Here is a 25,063-nt window from a genome sequence, read left to right on the forward strand (position 1 = left end):
CTCGTTTCAGGTGGTATCGAGCGGATGATATGTACGGGTATGGAGACAACCATATGAATCCATGGACCCTGCACGTCAGCAAGGGACTGTTCAACCCGATGGAGATGTGGGGCGAGTGCAGTTGGCGTGATACGGAACCCTCGACAAGCTAATAATGAAACGCATCCTTTTTCGGAAAGTAGGTTCGTTTCATCCAGGATTCCAGTAAGCCATATTATTCCTATAATTCCCCACCCTTTTGGCTACAAACACCGTCCTACTTGTCAACATGATCTCCGTTCAAAGAGATGGCCTTACAGCACCTTACTGGAAAGGGCTGTATGCCACATGTTAGCCCTCTACTGTAGGACATCGGATACAACGTCTTGCTGAGTCAGTAACTTCCCCATCATCCAAATGCAAGTACTGCTTCCCGCAGAGTGCATCCTTCAGTGAACCAAACTGATGGATTGTGCGGGATATGGCTGTAGTGTGGGTAAGGCAGAACTCTCCATTGAAGTTTTGTGGGCCCCTCTTGGGTGCACAGACTTGCGTGAGGCCTTGCTTTGTCACCAGAGGGATAAGTTCATTTGCATTTTTGTGCCAACTAACAAGTGGAAGTCTTATCTTCAGTTTGAGAGTAGCACAATACACTTGAGAGTCGATCGCTGCACCGTGCGGAGGGCTTCACGAGTTTTCCAGCTAAGGGTGCGGATTTGTATGTTTTCAGCGGAGAAAAGGATTGGCGTTTTGTCTCCAGTTCCAAGTGAAGAACCCACCTGTGACGATGTTTGTCAAAAATCTGTCTGTAAAGGTGGTTCTTCGTTGCTCTTTATGGTCCTCTGTTAGGCAACGCCGAACTCATTAGCTACACACCTTTGAGCACAGCAACTGGTAGAAGACTATGTCAGCACTGTTGGCAGAGATGTCCAGATGAACAGCAAGGGGCTAGATTGTGATTCCTCGACCACCTCGAATGACAGTGCCTGCACGTTCCAACATTTCTGGTGTCATAGCTGCGTGAAGCCTGTCGGCACTCGTCGGGTCGGACAGCTTTGTGGGAACTTGTGATGATGATGACAGTAGCCTCGCTGAACGACTCGCCATGCTTTTGGTCACTGACCTGTCCCTGTAGACGTTTTGCACCTATCAATATCTGAGATTCCGTGGTTTATTTGACAAAAGAAACTAAATGACAGGTCTCCGCCCAGAACTCACCTCTGCTACGGCAGTTTGAAGCCTACATATAGACCCCTCACCTAACGGAAATTCATGAAACTTTATGGGCTGAAACGGGATATTCCCCAACAAATTTCTCATTTTTTTCCAACATAAATTGAAAGAAATGTGCATTAATTCTTCAATGTTCCTCTCACCAACATCACTATACAGACATACTTTATAACAGTTGCTCTGACTTCCGCCAAAGATGACTCAAAGACAATATACACTGAAGAACCTAATCAACTGGTACACCGGTCTACTACCATGTGTAACCCCACGAGCACGCAGGAGTGCGCAGCATGACATGGAATGTACGTCTGAAATAGTGCTGGAGGCATCTGACACCATGACTCCTTCATGGCTGTCCGTAAACCGGTAAGAGTACGATGGGGTGGAGATTTCTTCTGAACAGCACATTGCAAGACATCGCAGATACGCTTAATAATGTTCATGTCTTGGGCGTTTGGTGGCAAGCAGAAGTGTTTAAAAACTCAGAAAAGTGTTCCTGAAGCCACTCTGTAACAATTTTGGACATGTGTGGTATTGCATGGTCTTGTTGGAATGGATGCAGATGATCACACAGGATGCTTATGTACGAGTTTGTAGTCAGAGTCGTATCTAGACGTGTCAGGGGCCCCCAGTCACTCCAGCTGAACACAGCCCACACCATTACAGAGCCTCCACCAGCTTTAACAGTCCCCTGCTGACATCCAGAGACCATGGAATCATGAGATTGTCTCCATACCTGTATACGTTCATCCGCTCGATACAATTTGAAACGAGACTCGTCCGACCAGGCAACATGTTTCCGGTCATCAACAGTCCAATGTCGGTGCTGACGGGCCCAAGCGAAACATAAGGCTTCGTGACTTCCAGTTATCAAGGTTACACCAGTGCTTCCCACGCTGACACTTATTGATGGCCCAGCATTGAAATCTTCAAGCAATTTGTTGAAGGGTTGCACTTCTGTGACGTTGAACGATTCTGTTCGGTCGTCGTTGGTTCCGTTCTTGCATCTATCCGGCAGCAGCGATGTTGGAGATTTGATGTTTGGCCGGATTTCTCATATTCACAGTACAATTCTGTCAAATGTTGGAACGGGAAAATCCCCACTTCATTGCTACCTCGCTGTGTCCCATCTCTCGTATGCCGACTATAATGCCTCATTCAAACTCACTTAAATCTTGATTGCCTGCCATTGTAGGAGCGGTACTCGATCTAACAACTGCACCAGACACTTGTTGTCTCATATAGGCGTTGCTGACCCCTACGTATTATTCTGCCTGTTTACAGATCTCTCTATTTGAAACGCATGCGTATAGCAGTTTGTTCGGCACTTCAGTGTAGAATATACACTCCTGGAAATGGAAAAAAGAGCACATTGACACCGGTGAGCCAGACCCACCATAATTGCTCCTGACACTGCGAGAGGGCTGTACAAGCAATGATCACACGCACGGCACAGCGGACACACCAGGAACCGCGGTGTTGGCCGTCGAATGGCGCTAGCTGCGCAGCATTTCTGCACCGCCGCCGTCAGTGTCAGCCAGTTTGCCGTGGCATACGGATTTCCATCGCAGTCTTTAACACTGGTAGCATGCCGCAACAGCGTGGACGTGAACCGTATGTGCAGTTGACGGACTTTGAGCGAGGGCGTATAGTGGGCATGCGGGAGGCCGGGTGGAAGTACCACCGAATTGCTCAACATGTGGGGCGTGAAGTCTCCACAGTACATCGATGTTGTCGGCAGTGGTCGGCGGAAGGTGCACGTGCCCCTCGACCTGGGACCGGACCGCAGCGACGCACGGATGTACGCCAAGACCGTAGGATCCTACGCAGTGCCGTAGGGGACCGCACCGCCACTTCCCAGCAAATTAGGGACACTGTCGCTCCTGGGGTATCGGCGAGGACCATTCGCAACCGTCTCCATGAAGCTGGGCTACGGTCCCGCACACCGTTAGGCTGTCTTCCGCTCATGCCCCAACATCGTGCAGCCCGCCTCCAGTGGTGTCGCGACAGGCGTGAATGGAGGGACGAATGGAGACGTGTAGTCTTCAGCGATGAGAGTCGCTTCTGCCTTGGTGCCAATGATGGTCGTATGCGTGTTTGGCGCCGTGCAGGTGAGCGCCACAATCAGGACTGCATACGACCGAGGCACACAAGGCCAACACCCGGCATCATGGTGTGGGGAGCGATCTCCTACACTGGCCGTACACCTCTGGTGATCGTCGAGGGGACACTGAATAGTGCAAGGGACATCCAAACCGTCATCGAACCCATCGTTCTACCATTCCTAGACCGGCAAGGGAACTTGCTGTTCCAACAGGACAATGCACGTCCGCATGTATCCCGTGCCACCCAACGTGCCCTAGAAGGTGTAAGTCAACTACCCTGGCCAGCAAGATCTGCGGATCTGTCCCCCATTGAGCATGTCTGCACGTCCAGCACGAACGCCGGTCCAACTGAGGCGCCAGGTGGAAATGGCATGGCAAGCCGTTCCACAGGACTACATCCAGCATCTCTACGATTGTCTCCTTGGGAGAATAGCAGCCTGCATTGCTGCGAAATGTGGATATACACTGTACTAGTGCCGACATTGTGCATGCTCTGTTGCCTGTGTCTATGTGCCTGTGGTTCTGTCAGTGTGATCATGTGATGTATCTGACCCCAGGAATGTGTCAATAAAGTTTCCCCTTCCTGGGACAATGAATTCACGGTGTTCTTATTTCAATTTCCAGAAGTGTATGTCCAGGTGTAGTTTGGTGGCATGCTGATAAGTGGTAGTTAAATACATCATTTTACAATACACTGTATGTAACATTGATACAACGTGAGAATGGTACAAACTTAATTATATTAATGTGAACACTATTTATATATAGTAACAAAACTGTGACGTAGGAACATTTCTAATAAGCAAGCTTAATTCTTGACAGATTCGTGGAAGAAAAATTACACGAGCATTATAAAATAAGCACCATATTAGTCTATCTAAGAGTGGGAAGGGAATAGGATTGGATACTACCGTACTTCTTCCAAGACCATAATGCTTGCAATATTGGCACAGAGATATATCCACATATTTCTAGTTAACTGAATGTCAGTTGTGTCTCTAACAAATAAATACCTCACTTACCTGTCTATGAAGTAGCTTATAACTGAATGCAAAATAATATACATCACGAAAGATACAAAGAATATCTGGATACAACTGGGGAAGGCAATTTCAAGTAATAGTGATGGGCGATACAATTCTAAAAATATTCTTAAGCTATGACAGTACAACACAGAAATTAATTTTGTATCGCTTGACATATAACGGAGTTATTTTATATATATAAGGTCTACCATCTCATATAAAGCAAATACTGCAAATATCGTTAAATATATACGGTGATATAGAACATGACACTCAATCAGCTGACTGAAAAAAGTTATTGAACAGAAAACGAGTGACCACTGTAACAAGTACAAAGGGCAGCCTCTAATTGCTTATTAAATGTATATTGTTACTTCAAATATGTTGTAGCTAAAATATAATTAATAAGAACTTATATAAAGACTAAAAGGATTGCTTTATAAGTAAAACACTGAAACAGACGTAAATTTATCGTTTAAAGATACAAAGATTAAAAATAATATCGAATTTCACATTCTGAAACGCTTCAGCTATGGACGTAAACTAAGACAGAACTGTTACTGGCAACTGAGTAATGCTCTGCCCCCAATTAATCGTGCGAGGCAGGAGCTCTATTCATATTCTATCGCACCTGCTCCATAAGCAAAACATCTGAATTAATGTAACGCCATGTTATGACAAAAATGCAAATTTGGTCACTCAAACACATAATTCTAATCAGGAAGAGGAGTGACAAAGGAAGGTGGTTGCTGCACGCCTGTTATAGCGAGTACATAATTCACCAGTGTTAAGTATGTTTCGGTCTTCAATGACTTATCAGCTTTAAATTCTACAAATGTTTCTATTTGTTAAATCGATGTGTTCGTGAAGAAACAACTCTGGTTGTTTATTGAAGGCAGTGTACATTTCAGCCTCTTCGAAAGTAATCATTACCCTTTCTTTACTGAGTCTATGCAGAACTTACATTGTATCAGTGTTGGTGGCAGTAAATTGGCTATTGTGTAAATGGCAACTAAATGATAATTGCTATTTTAAGTGGTATTCAGCTGTTTCCTTAACCATGTTCCAAAGCTCCTATTCGTCTGTTTCCGATTGAACTTGTCACCATCGTCCACATGTGATCTTCTATATGAAAACTTGCTTAAGGGGTATACCATTTATATATTATGATAAAGTGCTGTACTAGGCGCCCGTGACTGAGAAAGCCTATCTGCGCAGTAGTATTATGAGATGTGTTTTATATTGTATCTCATGTATGTCCCAAAGATTTAGCCTGTGATTGATTGCTCCTTAGGTAGTTTGCTATATCATCAGATTTCTCATTTCTTCTATTCCTTCCTTTTGTAGTGTATATTGCCTCAACCACTTCATTTCTACATCGAATCCTAACAGCTACTTCATTCACTATATTCAGTCCCTTGTTAATTTCTTTTACATCTAGCGGAACATTCATTACCCTATCAATCATGGTTTGAAAAAAGGATCTCATGTGAATATGGGTCACATGTTTCTATGGAAGACTGCCTCAGTTTTCGATTGTTTACGATGAACACCCAAACTGTGGGAACTCCTATTACTACTCATTTTCAAATCTAAGAGGCTACTTGTGCTGTCTTTCTCTACTTCCATCGTGACGTTAGTACTAGGGTGCATACTATATCGTTCATAGTAGTATTCAGTAGAAATATTGTATCATCAACGCATCGTTTAAGGACATTATTTTGTCAACTGTGTTTTTATGTTTCTAAAAATGGATTTCTGTACTATTCACATATATGCCAGATCATGTACCCGCAAAAAACCTCCCCTTAGCCAAACCGTCAGGATGAAAGAATCAACCTAAGAAGATCAATAATCTCGTGTATTTCTTCACCACTAATATTCCCGCGAGCAACAACGTGGTTTTCCAGTTGGAAAATTGTAGCTACTCTTCGGTGAAGTTTCACTGTATTCGGTTATTTGAACTGTGGTGCACCAACGGAATCTCCTGCTTTGTGGCCTTTAACGTTCCGGTTAGCTGCCCTGGGCGCTAACGTAAATTTCAGGCAGTGTAGTTTCCTCATCGTGTTGTAGCTGTCCAGCACGACTAGTCTAGTTTGACAGCTCCATGTATGATTGGTTGTGGGCTCCAATATCTTCTACGTTGTTCCGTTGAACTCCCTGTTCTGCCCTGGTCGGGTGATGTGGAAGTTATCTTGTCAGTGGGTCCGTTGACTGTCGGTCGGCTGGGTTGTCGTCAGATCGTGAATGGTTGGGCCGACTGCGTAGCTCACCTTATGAAACGGTAGTGTTTGAATTACAGGCCGAACCTCGAACATCTGGGCGCCCTTGTGTGTACTACCATGTTTGTCTAAATTTGGTCTTGTTATTGGTACTTGTATGGCTTCTAGCCAGTTTGGTGTTTCTAATTAGTTATTTTACTCTTAAGGCTTTCAGACTAGTTCAAAGCACTATTTCACATAAGCCCTTCTGCGTTTCAATTTTGTTCTTTTTCAATTCTTACGTTATTGGCTTTCTGCTGTTTTTAAATTAAATTGTCTTTCAGCCAGTAATTAAATCCCAAAGATTAAAGCTGTGTGTTTAATAATTTTTTTGTGCTCTTGTAATGTTTGACCAGTAATAAAGTTGTACGTTCGAGTGTAACTAACAGCCCCTTATTTTGGCCCCTTTCCACAATTTATTCTATCTGTCGTGTCCTGCGGGTAAAACAGATTATTTCACATGCAGCCATCTTCTTTTGCTACCTCCTTTTCTTCTGCTCTGAAATATCAAGTACTGAAAACTAATGCCGCTACACAAGTGGAGGGTAGTAATGTCACAACTAGCTCCTGCGTTTGTCAATGCACATGTGCAGCTGCAGTTATTTTGAAGAAGGCCCTTACACCCACAGCTTCAGAAGAGGCCGTCGTTGCTGAATATTTGACGTTCGTGCCCCCAAAGTTCTAATCATTTGCATAGCTCTGCATTGCCACAATCACTACTACTTCTGAATTTGTGGCTCCAAAGCCGCCTCAGAAAAAAAAATCGAAGTCGAAGACAATGAATCGCCCACAGGAGGAGACGAGAGGTACACATTCCCATGAGTCGATTTCATGCTCTCTGACGTCTCTCCCGAATGTTCTTCTTAGGCGATGATGGTTGATGTCGGATTGGGGCAATCATCTCGCCCCAAAATTGAACCTCCACCTATTGTGGGCTCCTGTCCCCTAGAGAAAGTCAGGATGTAAATAATACCCCTCGATAGATAGTGTCCATTATGCAGTAAGCATGAATGCATTGAGGACAAATGTGGATGTACTGAAACTCCTAGATCATCAACGCCCCCTATACATGTTGTTTACAGGAAACACTTTTAAAAGCATCCAATGCTCCTGTAATATGTGCCTATGCGCTATATCGCAAGCATGACCTCACTGGAAAAAGGGCCAAAGGAGGGTTCCTGTGTTTGTCAATAATGGGCACTACTCCTCTGCTCCGCCCCTGGATACTGTCTTACAAGCAGTTGCCATCAAAATTCATGCTGGACGGAGCATTATAGTTTGCTGTCTTTATTTACCTCCGCTGGGTGAAGTAGAATCTGAGGCTCTCACAGATCTTATTGAAATACTCCCATTTCTCATTTTGGGAGACTTCAGTGTTCATCATGACTTGTGACACTCAACCTCTACTTGCCTTTGGGATCGGGTTTTTCAGAGCGTCCTCACATTTCAAGAGCTGTGCATCCTAAACACTGGTACTCCTACTCATTTCCATGCTCCTACTGAGTCATTCTCCTCCATCGACTTATCTCTTTGGTGTGCAGCCCACGCAGAATCGTTCACTGTAAGGTTATTGACGGCCTTCGTTTTAGTAGCCACTGCAGAATCTGTATTCACCTACTGGACTGTGGATTACCGGAACAGAAGCCCAAACATGGATAACTGGAAGCGATAACTGTGTGCTCTTTAGGCAGTTGGTTGTGTTGGAGCACGAGACAGCATTCAGGAATGGGTGGACCACATATCGCGTGTGACCCATCATGCCGCTGACCTGTCCAAACCAAAGTGCTTCCGTTCTCTTCGGAGCCGACCTTATACATTGTTGGACAGAAGAGCGCCATTCTGCCATCTGGGACTGGCGAGTAGCTCTTAGATCATTTAAATTTCACCCAACAGTGGAGAACCTTACTGTCACGCTATATGCCAGCGGTCTCAAGGGATGTTCTCGTCAAATGTTTTAATCTTATACGGCAGACAGACAACTTTCCACACTCATAGAAGGAAACAGGTCTGTTACCTCTGTTGATATTGGGACTGGAACTTATGGTTCCCAGTAGTTAGAGGAGTAGCGCCTTAACGAACTACATATGAAAGACTGATGTCTGGTCAGGTTGTTAGAGAATAGCCAACTCGTTACTAGCTCTTAGTGTAGATTTCTGTCGACTGTCCTGCCCTGCTACAGGCGTCCAGTCACCACTCTGTCTACCCAACTATCACTTTACCCATATATTCTTCGATATCACTAAGGTATATGATACTACACTATGTGATCAAAAGTATCCAGACATCCCTAAAAACATACGTTTCCATTATTAGGTGCATTGTGCTGCCAACTACTGCCAGACACTCCATATGAGCGACCTCAGTAGTCATTAGTCACAGTGAGAGAGCAGAATGGGGCGCTCCGTGGAACTCACGTACTTCGAACATGACCAGGTGATGTGGTGTCACTTGTATCATACGTCTGTACGCGAGATTTCAACACTACTAAACATCCCTACGTTCACTGTTTTCGATGAGACAGTGAAGTGGAAACGTTAAGCGTACAGGCCGAAATCGTCTGTTGAGTGACAGAGACAGTCTGCTGACGACAGTTGAAGAAAGTCGTAATGTGAAATAATCAGAAATATTCGAAGGGGGTGGTGTTAGGGTGTGGTCGTATTTTTCATGGAGGGGACTTGCACCCTTGTTGGTTTGCGTGGCAATACCAGAGAACAGACCTACATTGATGTTTTAAGCTCGCTCTTGCTTCCCACTGTTTAAGAGCAATTCGGGGATGGCGACTGCATCTTTTAACACGATTGTGCAACTGTTCATAATGCACTGCCTGTGGCGTTGTGATCAGACGACAATAACATCCGTAAAATGGACTGGTCTGCTCAGAGTCCTGACCTGAATCGTATAGAACACCTTTGGGATGTTTTGGAACGCCGACTTCGTGCCAGGTCTCACTGACGGACATGGATACCTGTTCTCAGTGCAGCACTCAGTGAACAATGTCCTGCCATTCCCCATAAAACAGTCCAGTACCTGACTGAAAGTATTCCTGCGAGAGTGGAAGCTGACATCAAGGCTATTGAATACCTGCATTAGCGATGGAGTGTGCCACGAACTTGTAAGTCATCTTCAGCCAGGTCTCCGGATGCTTTTGATCACATAGTGTACTTGGAGACACTGCATTCTCGCACAACTGCATAAATGGGGGTCTCCTGGCCACCTCCCCATCTTCATCCGGTCTTTTCTGTCTTGCCAGTCTTTTAGGACACGCGCTGGTGCCTCACTGACAGACTGCTTTGGGGCAGGAGAATGTTGTTCCTCACGGCAGTGCTTTAAGTGTTACCGTCCTTCCCATAGACATCAACAATATCACGGGTACAGTAAGGAGTTCAGTACTGTGCTCCTTATTTGTCGACGATGTTTCTGTTTTGTGCTCCTCCTCCAGTATTGCAACAGCGAGCCGCCATTTGCAACTTACTGTGCGGCTATTAGAGGAGTGGGCTGCAAAGACGAGTTTTCAGTTTTCTGCGGATAAGTGTGTTTTGGCTATTTTGATTATTCTCGTCGTATTTTTAATTTACCTGCCTTACATATGGTTGAAACTGTCCTACATTTTAGAGACTCACTAGATAATGGTCCAATAAGACATGTCGAAATCTACCCTGAAATTTTTTACAAAGGAAGAAGACAACGAATGAAATGCACTGCCTGAATTTTAGCTGCTAAGAGGCACTTCAAGTATTTTGTACAAAATGTTGAAGTTAAACATTTTTGCCACGGGTAGAACAGTGGTTTGTAGAGCCATGCCCACCCAGCGCGTGACTCGACTAATCACTCTTACAGCGCCGCGAAACGGAATTATCCCGTGTTCACAGACAACAATTTTAAGCTGCTAAAGCCTGGTTTACAACGGAGCGAATGCAAGGAAACACGTGCGAATGAGTATTTTCAGGAAATTCACTGCCATTCGCTTGCACATGGGTAGAATAGTTTATACTAGAGGGAACGAAAGACAACACGAGGTAGGAAACATTGCGTTTGAAAGCTGTGTTATTAGTTTTTAATATTTGGAGCAAATATTTGGCACACAGGATACAACTGTATCTTGGTTCAAATGGCTATGAGCACTATGGGACTTAACATCTATGGTCATCAGTCCCCTAGAACGTAGAACTACTTAAACCTAACTAACCTAAGGACATCACACAACACCCAGCCATCACGAGGCAGAGAAAATCCCTGACCCCGCCGGGAATCGAACCCGGGAATCCGGGCGTGGGAAGCGAGAACGCTACCGCACGACCACGAGATGCGGGCGAACTGTATATTGTTACACCCGCAATGCTAAACTTTGCTATTGATTGGGGATTATTTTTCATTGTGAGCGCATTGTTCGTGACAAAGTATGCAAAATGGTGCAGGGCAGGAAGAATGTACGTGGCTCAATCTGTATGGAAGCGGGACAAGCATGGAGATCGCGCACTTTACACGGAAGTACATCCCCATCTCTCCTTAGCACTGCTCCAAAATTTTCCTTCTATGTCGCCTGCCATTTTTCCTTGCATTCTCATTAAAATGGTTCAAATGGCTCTGAGCACTATGGGACTTAACATCTGAGGTCATCAGCCCCTAGAACTTAGAACTACTTAAACCTATCTAACCTAAGGACATCAAACACACCCATGCCCGAGGCAGGATTCCTACCTGCGACCGTAGCGGCTTCGTGGTTCCAGACTGTATTGCCTAGAACCGCTCAGCCACTCCAGCCGGCGCTTCTCATTACTACCAAGGGAATATTTATTAACAGAACACTAATTACACATGTTGAGCATAATTATCTCAAGAGGTGACGCGGCTTGCGTTTCCACTACGTGTGTAAGGTCTAATGGCGATTATTTTTCTTATAAAATGGTCTAATGATAAAGCGCACCCTTCGTGATCCACAGAGCGCGGGATAAAATCCTGTTCAGACCACAGCTCTCCACAACTTTTCAGTATGATTTTTAACCGATCATTACCTTCTCACATATGTTGCAATGGGCAAGGAAGACATGTTGTTGGGATTCCACGTTCAACTACAGGTCTCCATTTTCCGATTAGGTAACTGGGGAAGGTTAGGGACGCGTAAGTAGCTGCAGTGGCGTCCAGTTGAAAGACAAACAAAAGGACTAGCGGATACACCAGACAGAATTATCTTGTGGTCGTGATTGTTGGCTTGTTACTGCTGTGAAAACCTGGCTGAAAGTATGCAAACATTTTTTTTGGACAACTTCATATCGACAGTTCAATGATTGTACACGTAATCCTGATAAAAGTGGCTAGCAGATAAAATGCAATCATGGCAGTGTTTCATGTCACGGACGACTTCCAACAATGAGTACTTACAATGTGTTGAAATCAAATGTGCCTTGCAGTGGGACCCTAATACATTTAATAACAATTCGTGTAGGCTGTTCCTTATAAAAATTTTTGAATGTTGCACGTTTGGCTATCAGTGAAACAGTTCTTTGTATATTCCCAGTATTCGTCACGAAAATTCGACCTGTCTACTGAATGACACAAAATGGTTCAAATGGCTCTGAGCACTATGGGACTTAACTGCTGAGATCATCAGTCCCCTAGAACTTAGAAAAACTTAAACCTAACTAACCTAAGGACATCACACACATCCATGCCCGAGGCAGGATTCGAACGTGCGAACGTAGCGGTCGCGCGGTTCCAGACTGTAGCGTCTAGAACCGCTCTGCCACACTGGCCGGCCTACTGAATGACAGAAACAAACATTTTTCTTGCACCAGGCACACCGGACAAAGGAAAACTCGATGCTGTCAGCCAACAGACAGAATTGGAATGGAATCTAAAAGGTCCCGGCCGTTGTTCTGCATATTGCGCTCAGTACCAGAGAAACTTGATCACATTTGTAAAGCTTGGAGAGGACAACTGGTAATGTACAAATGACTGGAGCTTAAGAATACTGTTCCGAAGATAAACCTGAAATGAGAGAGAGGTATTGTAAATTATGTCGTCTGATAATTTCCTGAAAAATGCTCTCCATTGTCGAAATAATTCTTTACCGAGAAGTTGAAGCGCACTAGTAGTTCCACATTACATCTACAGATTTTTCGTCGTGCCCGAAAAAAACAGAGGTGTCTTTATGTCCAGACTATGAATCCAAGAAATGCGATGAATAAGTTTCTGCAGATGGTAGGAATACGTTTCGAACGAAATATTGAAAATTATTTCCAATATTTCTAGGTTTTGATACGTCGATTACAAGATTTTTATAACTAAACAGGCCATGTTTATTCTAGTCCTAATGTGCCTTGCGGTTCTCGAAGACAGATTTACAGCTGCGGAAACAGTAAACCACTCATACTTACCAGTGGCATTATCGTATATGAATGTGTCATTGCATTCATTCATTGGGCAACCGACTCCGTCTTTTTTCACCCCGAAATGAGAAGTGAGGTGTGTGCGCAATTCTTTCGCGAAACTTGACTGATAAGCGTGGATAACAGCAAGTCTCGTCTTTACTACAGCTATGAATTTCTCTGTAGCATTGTCTATTTATGTGACGTAAACTTGGTACTTTTGCGAGTTCATATTATGTACTATTTCTTGAACCTGAGTAGGCGGGTAGACGAACCCTGGAAAATAACCAAATTCATGTCAGATGCAATTCGGAGGGCCCAGTCTCATAGATCTCCATCGGTAACAGTGTGTATCCTCTCAAGAACAGTTCAATGTTTCGAACAGTTTTTCGTTCAGATGTAATTCATTTTTCCATTTGTACAGTCCACACTGCTATTTTACGAAACGAAAACCCCTTTGCACAGTGCCTAACTTCAAGCGGTTTCCTCTCATGTTATAACTAATATTTCACTATCTTTTCTTTGTCGCTGAAAGCTGTTGCAGTATAATGTTTATTTATTTTTTTTTTTTTTTAAAGGCTTGGATGGTATTCTTCAGAGCTGTTATGACCACAACTGACGGTGCCGGAACCACACCTAGCGTGGTGGCGCAGTGGTTAGCACACTGAAAACGCATTCGGGAAGACGACGGTTCAATCCCGCGTCCGGTCATCCTGATTTAGGTTTTCCATGATTTCTCTAAATCTAGCTGTTAGTACATATGTCTTACGAAAATACAGTAATGTTAATCCAGCTTTTTCTGGAATGTTAGTACTTACCAACACTGCAAAAAGCAACTGATAATTTATAGTAGATGTTACTTGAATGCCTAATTCGAGTGAATAGCACCTGTGTACTGCAGTGTCATAGAACGTATCAACGAAAGGTAACCTGAAACATCATTTACCAATTACGATCGGGTTGTATCGTGTTTCCTGTTTATAAATGCACCGCCGACCTCGGCTGTGTGTCTGCCTACTTGCTCATGGGCCGTTGCTACAGCGCCACTAGGAATGTACATTTCTACCTCAGCCTGGAGCGCCACGAATTTGACAATTTTCAGATATTTTTTTAAATACCTGCAGTGCCTCTTAGCAGCTAAAATTTTGATCTTTCGTTGCCTTCTTCCCGTGTAAAAGATTTCAGGGCAGGTTACGCCACGTCTTACAGAACCTTTCCCTTGTCAGTGAGGTTTCTGGGCTTCATTTTTGACTCCGGTTTTTCGAGATTGCCAATCCTGAGAGATTTGATGGAAAGAACTCTGAGAAAACTAAATATCTTAAAGTGCCTTAGCCACAGGTATTTGGGGGCAGACAGGAGGCGTCTCCTCCAGTTTTTAGTGCTTTCGTGCATTCACGGCTGGACAATGGGAGCACGGTGTAAGGGTTAGCTGAGCCCTCTTCTTTGCGGACCCTTGATACTGCTCACCGTAAGGGGTTTCGGCTGGCCACAGGTGTTTATCGGACAAGTCCCGTATCCAGTCTCTGTGCTGAGGTTACCTACCATCCGGATGCAGCACCTCATGTCCGTCCCTCGCAACTCCGACTTTACCCGCAATCCATACTGTTGCTCGTCCGCTTCTGGAGCGCCTATTTTCCAAATTTCAACGAGCTACAATGCCGTTTGAGATACGCGTGGAGCGTGTGCTCGAGTCACTCGGTATGGATTGAGTACTATCCCAAATCAAGGGTCTTAACCGTCAGCCACCATAGTTTCTGGCTCTCCAGCAACTGTGGTGGCTGACGGTTAAAACCAGAGAGATTTTGGATTTGGTGCGGTATAAGAGAGATAACACTCCTGGTTCTATTTTTAATGCGATATTTTCTGACATTTTATCTGAGCACTCCGATAATGTTGCAGTTTTTACAGATGGGTCGGAACAAGGGGAACTCTGTTCGTTGCGCTGTTGTTTTACACGACTGTGTCCTCAAAGTTCAACTGTCTCAAGCCAGTACTGTCTTTGATGCAGAATTGTATGCAATATTGCACTCACTGGAGCAGATGAGACATTTTAAGGCGCTAAATTTCTTGTCTGTTCCGATTCTCTGAGTACCCTTCACTCTCTGAAACGCTTCTCCCCAGTAGATAAAGTAGTGCAGACCATACAGGGTGTCCTCCTCCAACTACAACTGTGGAGAGGGAGGTATCTCCCTGTTGGGTAACAGGGCACCGGAGACTTGTTGGAAATGAAACAGCGCATCTAGCAGCCAAGGAGGCACGTCTTGATCTTCATCTCTTTCAGTGTGCCATCTCCCTGCATCTTATGAAGCCGCTGTTGAGCTCTAGAGTCTTGCGTAAGTGCGAGGATGAGTGGCTGGAAGTGACCGACAACAAGATCCGTCTCGTAAAGCCCACAAGTAGGGCGTGGCGTACCTCCATCCAGCCACGTCGACGGGAAGAGGCCTCTTCACTCGCATTCTAGGCCACATCCCTATGCGCATGGCTTTTTGCTCTGACGAGAGAACCCTGCAACGTGTGGCACTTGTGGCGTACAAATCACTGTGCGCCACATTTTGAAGGAGTGCATTTTATTTGCCGACCAGCTTACTGCGACGGATTTGCCATTGGGGATGCAGTCTACTTTATGTAATGATCGAACGAAGGTGGTCCAAATTTTAAACTTTTGTGAATTGTCTAAAGCTTATATTAAGAGTTCAGGGAGATGGTTTTAATGTGACCGTGGCATGACTGACTCGCCCCTATTCTCCGTAAGTGACCAGTCTGTGACATTTTCCTACATTTTAGTCTCCGTTTTCTTTCTTGTTGTCTTAACGTGTATCGACAGATTTTACTACTTCTCTCCTCATTCGCTGATTTTATACTGAAGCGCGAAAGAACCTGGTACAGGTTTACGTATTCAAATACAGAGATATGTAAACAGGCATAATACGGCACTTCGGTCGGCGACGCCTATTTAAGACTGCAAGTGTCTGGCGTAGTTGTTAGATCGCTTATCACTGCTACAGTAGCAAGTTGTAAATATTTAAGTTTGTATGAACGTGGTGTTGTAGTCGGCGCACGATTGGTGGAACACAGCATCTCCGACGTAGCGATGAAGTGGGGCTTCTCTCGTGGACCATTTCACGAGTGTACCGTGAATATCAGAAATCCGATAAAACATCAAATCTCCGACATCGTTGCGGCCGGAAATAGATCCTGCAAGAACGGGACCAACGACAACTGAAGACAATCGTTCAAGGTGACAGAAGCTCAACCCTTACGCAAATTGCTGCAGATTTCAATGCTGGGCTATCAAAAAGTGTCAGCGTGCGCACCATTCAACGAAACATCATTGATTTGGGCTTTCTGAGCCGAAGGCACACACGTTTACCCTTGGTTTCTGCACGATAGAAAGCTTTACGCCTCTTTTGGGCCGTTCAGTAACGATATTGGGCTATCGATGGCTGTAAACTGGTTGCCTGGCCAGACGAGCCTCTTTCCAAATTGTATCGAGCGGATGGACGTGTAGGAGAATGGAGACAAACTCTTGAATCCATCGACCCTGCAAGTCACCAGGAGACTGTTCAAGCTGTGGGAGGCTCTGGAGTGGCATACAGCATGTGCAGTTTGAGTGGTACGGTATTGATAGGTGACATGTACATAAGCAACCTGTCTGATCACATACATCCATTCTTGTCCATTGTGCATTACGACGGACTTGGGCAATTCCGGAAGTACAATGCGACACCATATACGCCCAGAAATGCTACAGAGATGCTCGAAGAAGTCTCTTCTGAAATTAAATACTTCCGCTGGCGACCAAACTCCCCAGGCGTGGACATTATTTAGCATATCTGGGATGCCTTAAAACGTGCTTTTCAGAAGAGGTCTCTACCTCCTCGTACTCTTACGGATTTATGGACAGCCCTGCAGGAATTCCAGTGTACACTACATAAGATACTAGTCGAGTCCATGCCACGTCGTGTTCTGGCACTTCTGCGTGCTCGAGAGTGCTTTACATCAAATTGGGCAGGTGTATCAGTTTCTTTGGCTCTTCAGTGTAATAGCAACAAAGACACACACCCAACCACACACACACACACACACACACCACTTCCTTCTCGTGGTTTCGTAGTCTAAAATATGGTGGACGATTATCTCATACAGCTTCTTCATGTCTTTGATAAATTATTATAAGTCAACTAATGCATCGCTTCCCAGAGTCATTATTGAGGCGGCAGCCACAGCTCACAAAGTTTGACAGCGTCATAAATCCGTAAATTATTGCTTCCGCGCTTGATTACCATAGAGACAACGAAATGCCATTTAATAGACAGCCACACCACTTGTACAACGGCTCGAGACACTGTCTATAACAACAACAGTCTTACATCTGGGTCCTACAGCGAAGCTTGTACACACTTCAATGCCTATTCCTGCTATTGCTGTGCACGTCACCACAGAGCCCGCCAAGACAACTGCCCAATTCAGCTGCTAGATTTTGGCGACATATATATTACTTCTAAATATATAATTATTTAAGGTGTTGGAATATTGAACTCATTTACAATTAGAGAAATAACTATTATACCAATGCAGTTTTTAAAGCAATGTACATGAAAACTAATTCATTTTATAAGTTACACTGATATTTCTACCTTGAACATAAATGTAAAATTTATAGAGTAATTCATCGACTGTAACATCAAAAACAACTTTAAAAATGGTATTATTGTACGTTTTTAGGGCAGTTGTTCAGTTATAGAGTTCATTTCGGCCACTGCTGAAAAATACAAATTCCCTTCTCCATGTGGCAGCGTGATTCTGCATTACCTGCAGTCGGCAGGGGTGCTAGGCACTATAGTCTGGAACCGCGCGACCGCTACTTTCGCAGGTTCGAATCCTGCCTCGGGCATGGATGTGTGTGATGTCCTTAGGTTAGTTAGGTTTAAGTAGTTCTAAGTTCTAGGGGACTGATGACCACAGATGTTAAGTCCCATAGTGGTCAGAGCCATTACCTGCAGCTCGTGACATGTCACCTATTCAAAATAGGGTCAACTGTAATGTTACGGCCCTTCAAAGTGGGTACAAAGAAAACCAGTCTGCTATTTTTGGACATTTGTATGCTTCAGATTACTTATTCGACTCGTAGCAATTTTAGTTCTAAAGGACCATGAATATCCCAGAAGTTATTGTAGTGGTGCCCTCATTACTTTCGTGGGATAGACCTTCGAGAGCATGCTCAACCAACGCAGTGCTCAATTTTCTGCGGTATTCTAATAATGATGTAAATTTACCTAAACAAGTTTTATAGCTGCTACATGTACAATAGTTTTTCATACAGGCGTCCCAGGGTCAATGCGGGCACGGCATCGTATCACAAATTTTGGCCGCAATCGGTCTAATACCCCAGTATTGGTTGAACTGTGTCACAGGCATCGCGAATTCACGACAGGAGTTCCTCTACAGTTTCGACGAGCATCTCGTAGAGGACACTTGTTACGTGGTCCTACAAGAAGAAATGAAGTGTGGTGGCATCAGGTGAACATACTGGCAGTGAAACAAGACGTCTGCGAACCCACCTTTCGGGGAATGTCTGATCCAGGTTCAAATGTATGTGAATTTCTATGGGACCAAACTGCTGAGGTCATCGCTCCGTAGTCTTACAGACTACTTAACTAACTTATGCTAAGAACAACAAACACTCTCATGGCCGAGGGAGGACTCGAATCTCCGGCAGGACGGGCCGCGCAGTCCGTGGCATGGCGCCCTAGACCGCTTGGCCACTCCGCACTGCTCTGATCCAGGTGTTGACGACCTCTTCCTCTAAAGTGAGGTCGGTCTCCTTCATATTGAAACCACATCTGCTGACGAATAACAGGTGGAAATATATAAATTAACATATTTGGTGAAGGTCGCAAACATACCTTTATTGATTATTAGTTTCGACTCACTGAGGAGCCGTATTCACATCAATATAAAATTATTCTTTTGCTCAGATTTTACCAGCCACCAAGCATCACAAATCGTCATAACGTTTTGAGCTTAACCACTCTGAATAAAAAAATGAAATGTCGTGTGACGAGGGCCCCCCATCGGGTAAACCGTTCGCCTGGTGCAAGTCTTTCGATTTGACGCCACTTCGGGAATTTGCGCGTCGATGGGGATGAAATGATGATTACTAGGACAACACAACACCCAGTCCCTGGGCAGAGAAAATCTCCGACCCAGCCGGGAATCGAACCCAGGCCCTTTGGACTGACAGTCTGTCGAGCTGACCACTCAGCTACCGGGAGCGGACGCTTAATCACTCTTATAAACAGTAGTATTGTATGGACAAGCCCATACTTATGTAACAGGTAATCATTTGCTACCAAAAAACCACAATTCATAGGGAACAGAACGAAGTTGTGTGCTTCAATTTCACAGGGCCTCGTGTGATCTCACTTTGATTATAAATGCACCGTATGTGAATCTGAAGGAACTCCTTATTTAACGATGTAGGACGTGGTCATCATGAAGGACGTAGCCTGGCAATTGAGGTCTTTAGAACCAGCCCCATACTGAGTCTTTTCGCTGAAATTAGTGAGCCGCCGCTTCACATAACTTTATGACTCCTCAGAGTGCCATAAGCCTATACAGCACTGCACACGCTGTAACACCTGCATACCATACTGTCGCTAGGCCACCAACAGGAATTCTCTTTGATATATGACACCGACGGACGCTCTCCTATTGTATTCACGCGAAAGATTACCTGTTGGATATGAGTGTGGCTGGATTTAGTGTTTATGCACAAAGATTCGAACTGATCCCCATCTTCGCTTTTACAAAGGTCCAATATTATTTTAGATATGACACATTACCAGAAAGATTGCATTCCACATTACATGTTTTAGTCTCTATCATTTAACGTTCTAGAAAGGTGGCATGGTTTTCAAGTTGTGTACACTGATCGCTCCATACAGCAGAACTCACTAGTCCGTTCAGGATCTGTCTTCCCTGTGTATATACCGTATTTAACAGAGCTCTATGTGATCCTGAGGGCACTGCAGCTGATGAGGTATTTTCAGGAAAAACAGTATCTCATCGCCTCCGATTGCCTTAATGCTATACAATCATTGCAGCCCATGAACTCGGCAGAGAAAATGGTGCAGCTTATTCATGAGCGACGGTACTTGCTTTAACTGATGGAGAAGCTGGGTACTATGCATATGGGGATTCAGGGAAACAAAGAGACAGATCAAGCTGCCAAGGACGCCTCAAGGACGTATTAAGTGAGTGACGCACTATTCACCTGCTGGCTGTCATTCTACTGGTGAATCAGCTATTTATGTAGTAGTGGGGGAAAGAGTGACAAGTAGTGATCGACAGTTGGTAGCAGTTGGTGAATCCAGCAACCCTTCCTCCTGGAGGTCACTCACACGGGGTGAAGTAGCCATAACTAGTATCTGAACAGCTCGCCATTTTCCAATACTTTGCATATCAGTTCAGTTACAGTATACCACTGTCCCTGAAACGTATGGCCACATTGTAACTGAGCACATTTTTTTTTACTTTGATAAATTAGCTTTAGGTGAGATACACTCTATTTTAACACATGACCAACCGAATATGGTCATTTTCTCAAAATGTTTGAAGTGTCTGACGTTTAAGCTTTTAGGTTGGGGATAACAGTGTGTTAGCAAGTGGTTGAATTATCCGTTTTATTCCTGTGGTTAGCCATCCACAGCTGTCTGCTTAGTTATTTTCATCCGTTCCAAAGTTTGTTCCGTCTTCCTCCTTTATATCTGACTTTATAGTAACAGAACAAAGGAGTTAGTGAACGTGGATTAAGGCGTAGCTCGGCAATGATGGCAGCTGGTGAAGCAACAATATTAGGGGATATCTGACATCAGCAGATGTTGGAGGTGACGGCTTGACAACTGTAGATGATAGCAGTGGGACAACGATCGTGCCGGGGTGTCGAAGACGATAGCTCGACAACGATAGTTCCGATTGGGTGCCCTGCTGTCAGGCATGGCATGTGGTGACACGAACGGCAGTCCAGCGTAACATCGGCAAGAGTTACTCACGGCCACATTGGTTGCTCGGGTTGGTTGGCTAGTTCGGTTGCCACGAAGTATTGAGTGGTAACTGGCTGCAGCATGGAGTGGCACTAGCCTATCGTCCCGCAGGTGGATATTAGTAAGGCGCTGAGTTGAACATGATGTGGTGGAAGAAAGTGGAGCCTAGAATACAACGCTAGGCAAGCAGCCTATCAGTGAGGTTGTCGCCGCTGACACCATAGAGGCTGAAATTGCAATGAAATCAGACCTTCACCTGCTTACAGGCGTTAATAAATATCAACCGGGGCAGTTGAAAAATATGTGCCCCGACCGAGACTCGGGCCCGCTACCTTACATGGCAGACGCTCTATCCGACTGAGCGAGCGAGAACACAGAAGATAGTGCGACTGCAGTGACGTATCTCTGGCATTTTCCCGCTGAGACCCACACTCTCAAACTTTCTGTCCACACACAACATTTGTAGTGCCCTGCCCACAATACTCAGTACCTGCGGAAGTCAATCTACCGATTCCCGTAAGAATTCTGGCAGTGTGAGTGGATCCGCAGTGAAGAAGATAATTGGCCGGTAACTCATTCCCGTTGAAGCTGTTTGAATCTGAAGACTTACACCTATCTATGCGCGTCCTTCTAGAGGTACTGCATCCCATAATACGTGCCCGCTAAGCAGAAGAGTATCATGCGATGCAAGAATGGTCAACTCCAGACGTCAAAACCTTTTAACCTGACATTCATTGACTGAATATGTTGTAGCTGGCTTTTTCTAGCTACACTCTGTGTACCAAACCTTATGCGCTACTTTAAGGCCAACGCTTTAGTTATCCCACCACAGATGACAAGGGTGTTGTGGACATATGGCTCCACTAGCCAAGAACGTCGTCTTCAGTATACTGCCACAACCATGTGTGCAACTGCTCCCATATAGTTTGGAGCAAACAGTGTCCTGTCTTTAAGGGAGGAAGAAAATCGGCGGTACAACACTACTCCAACTTCAAGACGACGTTTAAATCTTCGCAACCACCCACTTTTTTTGCAGTCGTTTCCCTCAACACTGAAGCAGTCTGTACAGAAAACTGATAACTGTGCCTCTATTCGCACCTTTAAATGCTGCTGCACGTATGCCAACAACCCTGCCTTCCAACCAAGGCAGTAATGCTGGCTGCAGATCCTTATGTCAGAACGGGTAACAGTTCCTCGTGACAGACGGTATAAGAGATCTAGAAAACGGCCCATTCGTCAGTCTTGAAGTCCTAGCTGGGGACGAAAACCACTTAATACAAGCGATCGGGTCAGAAGAAATCAGACCAAGCGAACTCGTTCGTCTACGATTAATCGGAAGATGACCACACTTTCGATGGTACGGACGTCGACATCTACTTTAGGGCACCGTGGAGTACCTCGTCCCCCTCCCACCACTTCTTCGAAGCAATTTTCTTAACAAGAGAGAACAACAGAGGGAAAAGAGAAGACAGTGGGACTTGAAAGGTTTCAGGACCAACGTGGAGAATGTGTGTCTATTAGTTAAGTGTAGACCAATGAATGTGTCTCTTCAAGAGACACATTGTAAGTTCTCTGCAGCCATTTGTCTCAGGGGTGGATCAGTTGAGAGCCTTCTCATGTCCTCACAAGGGGTGGAACACCCATTTTAGTACTGTAATAGGTTGGTCATTGCTATTGGCACTCAGTATGATCTTCGCCACTTACTCACACAGCTCAATGAGAAGTGATCCTTGATTTGCACTCCAGTGCCCACTCCACAGTATGGATTCACTTCCCAGACACAGTGGTGCCCAACAGAATGCCACCATGCTGGATACAAGGGCAGAGTTGGCACTTCACCCAAACAACTGTGTCTAAAACCCTTGACAGCATTCAGGAATGGGTGGATCACTTTACCTACATGATTCACTACGCTCCTGAAGCATCCATTGCACTGCCTTTAAGTAAGATAAAAACGCATCCTGTAACCTAAGTGAAACGATGAATGCCGCTCTGCAGTCAGGACTAGGCGGGAGGCTCTAAATGAATTCAGATTGCAGGCAACTACAGAGAACCTAGCAGCCGTTCGTGTAGCGAGAGTGAAATGAAGCGGAAATATTTTAGAGAGCACGAAAAGATATTGGCAAGATTTTCTGACCACAATAAATCATTCCGGAAAAGTTATAGCTACACTTGACCCCATCTGAAGCATTGCTGGGAGACATTGGAAGTGCCCATTCTCTGTTGTGATGGGGAATGCTCGGACATTGGCGGCCTGTTTTGCCACAGTTACCTCTACTGACAGACATGATCCAGCTTTCTGGCAATATAGAGCGGCCGCTGAGAGGGCCAGGTGGTACTTCAGTTCCACTACTGTTGTAGAACACAGCTGTCCTGGCTCTTTGTGGGAGCTGGATTCTGCATTAGGTGCGGCTCTTGACACGTCACCTGGTCGCAATAGGTTCCATTATAGCACCTCATGGTACATCGCAAGGTGCAGAAGAAATATCATGGCTATTTTAAGCTAATTTGGGCGCCAAGGCACTTTCCCAAGTCGTAGAAAGAGAAAAATTTTATTACACTTTTGTAACCTAGGAAGGACCGAACTTATTCGAGTGGTAGTCGTGAGGTTGCCTTGATTGGTCCTTTGAGCGGATGGTCAACCTCCACATTGTCTTGATCTTAAAATCGTTACAGGTCTTCAGTCGCTTTTCGTGTGTGTTTAGGAGATATTACTCCACGTTGGAAAACTTGGCCCTCCTGGGATCGAATAAACAACAGTTGTACTACGCCTTCATCACCTCCTGTGTGTGTATAGGTCGCCGGCTAGAAGTACTAATATATTACATGGTGACATATTATCCTCGGGCAGTTCAGTGGATTGGTTTTTAGGGGATGTTTTCCCATCTTTGTATGTTCCTACCTCTCAACTCACTATTGTAGATATCGAATCGCTGACGTCTTCTCTAATCCTTTTAAGCGGGAGAACGGTATACTTGAAGGTAGTGTCTTAAGTGTGACTGTCTTTGCCGTAGCTATGAACACCATCACGTCTGTTGTTAAATGCCCTGTTCAGTAATCTTTATGTACTGACGACTCCTCCGCTTTCTGTTCTTCTTTGGGCCTTGCAACAGCAAGTTGTCAGTTGCAGCTGACTCTTAGAAGGTTTGACGAATGGGCGAAGAAGAGGGTTTTTAATACCTTAATCGATAATTCAGTTTATGTCCATTTGACAGTTCTAGTTCGGATTTTTAAACTTTTCTAATATGGAGATGGGGGACACTTTCTTTATTGTAAAGACATGATGAAGCGTCTGACGCCTGCATTTGTCTCGAAACTTACAAAGCCAGAATTCATGTGCGACAGTCGGCTCTAGTTTGGTATATCTTCTTTCGGTGGTGCTGCATGACGGACTTAGCTGACCACTGGAGTTTTTGAACCAGCCCAAATCAGAGACCTTGCGCTGAGGCTAGTTAGCCGTTGCTTCACGTCATACGACGACTCCCCATGGTGTGAAGGCTTATGAAACACTGCCCAAGACTTACGTACCGGCGTATTTTAGCGTTGCTCGGCTGTCAATGGAAAGGCTCTTTCATACTCCACCCCGAGCAATAAGGGTCTATAAGATCCGTGCGAATGTTTGCCATTTCGAGTTGTTTTACACCAAGGTTGGCGCTAGTCTCCGCCTTGGCTGCTACAGGGAATGGGAATTATTTTCGTCTTGACAACCATTAACAATGACTGTGATCCCAGTTTTACATTTCAGGCTCTGTTTTCTTAACATTGTAAATAGCCATCACGGCCTTACAGTTTCGTACATATCGTATAATATGCATAGCCCCATGCGGTCGTGAAAGCATTGTGGCTGGTGAGGCATCTTCAGGGCAAATAATTTATCATCTGTACAGTATCGGCAGCGCATTGAAATATGCGCGCCACCAGTTTCGCCGCCGCGGTTCCTACAGCCGTCACAGCGGCACTAGGGCACTGCTGTGAACGATTACGCCACTCTCAGTGAGATACAAGCAACCCCTCTCAGGATCTCCAGTGGCGGGTGTCGTTGAGTCGAAC

The sequence above is a fragment of the Schistocerca gregaria genome, chromosome 1, assembly GCF_023897955.1.
Source record: "Schistocerca gregaria isolate iqSchGreg1 chromosome 1, iqSchGreg1.2, whole genome shotgun sequence".
Lineage (NCBI taxonomy): Eukaryota > Metazoa > Arthropoda > Insecta > Orthoptera > Acrididae > Schistocerca > Schistocerca gregaria.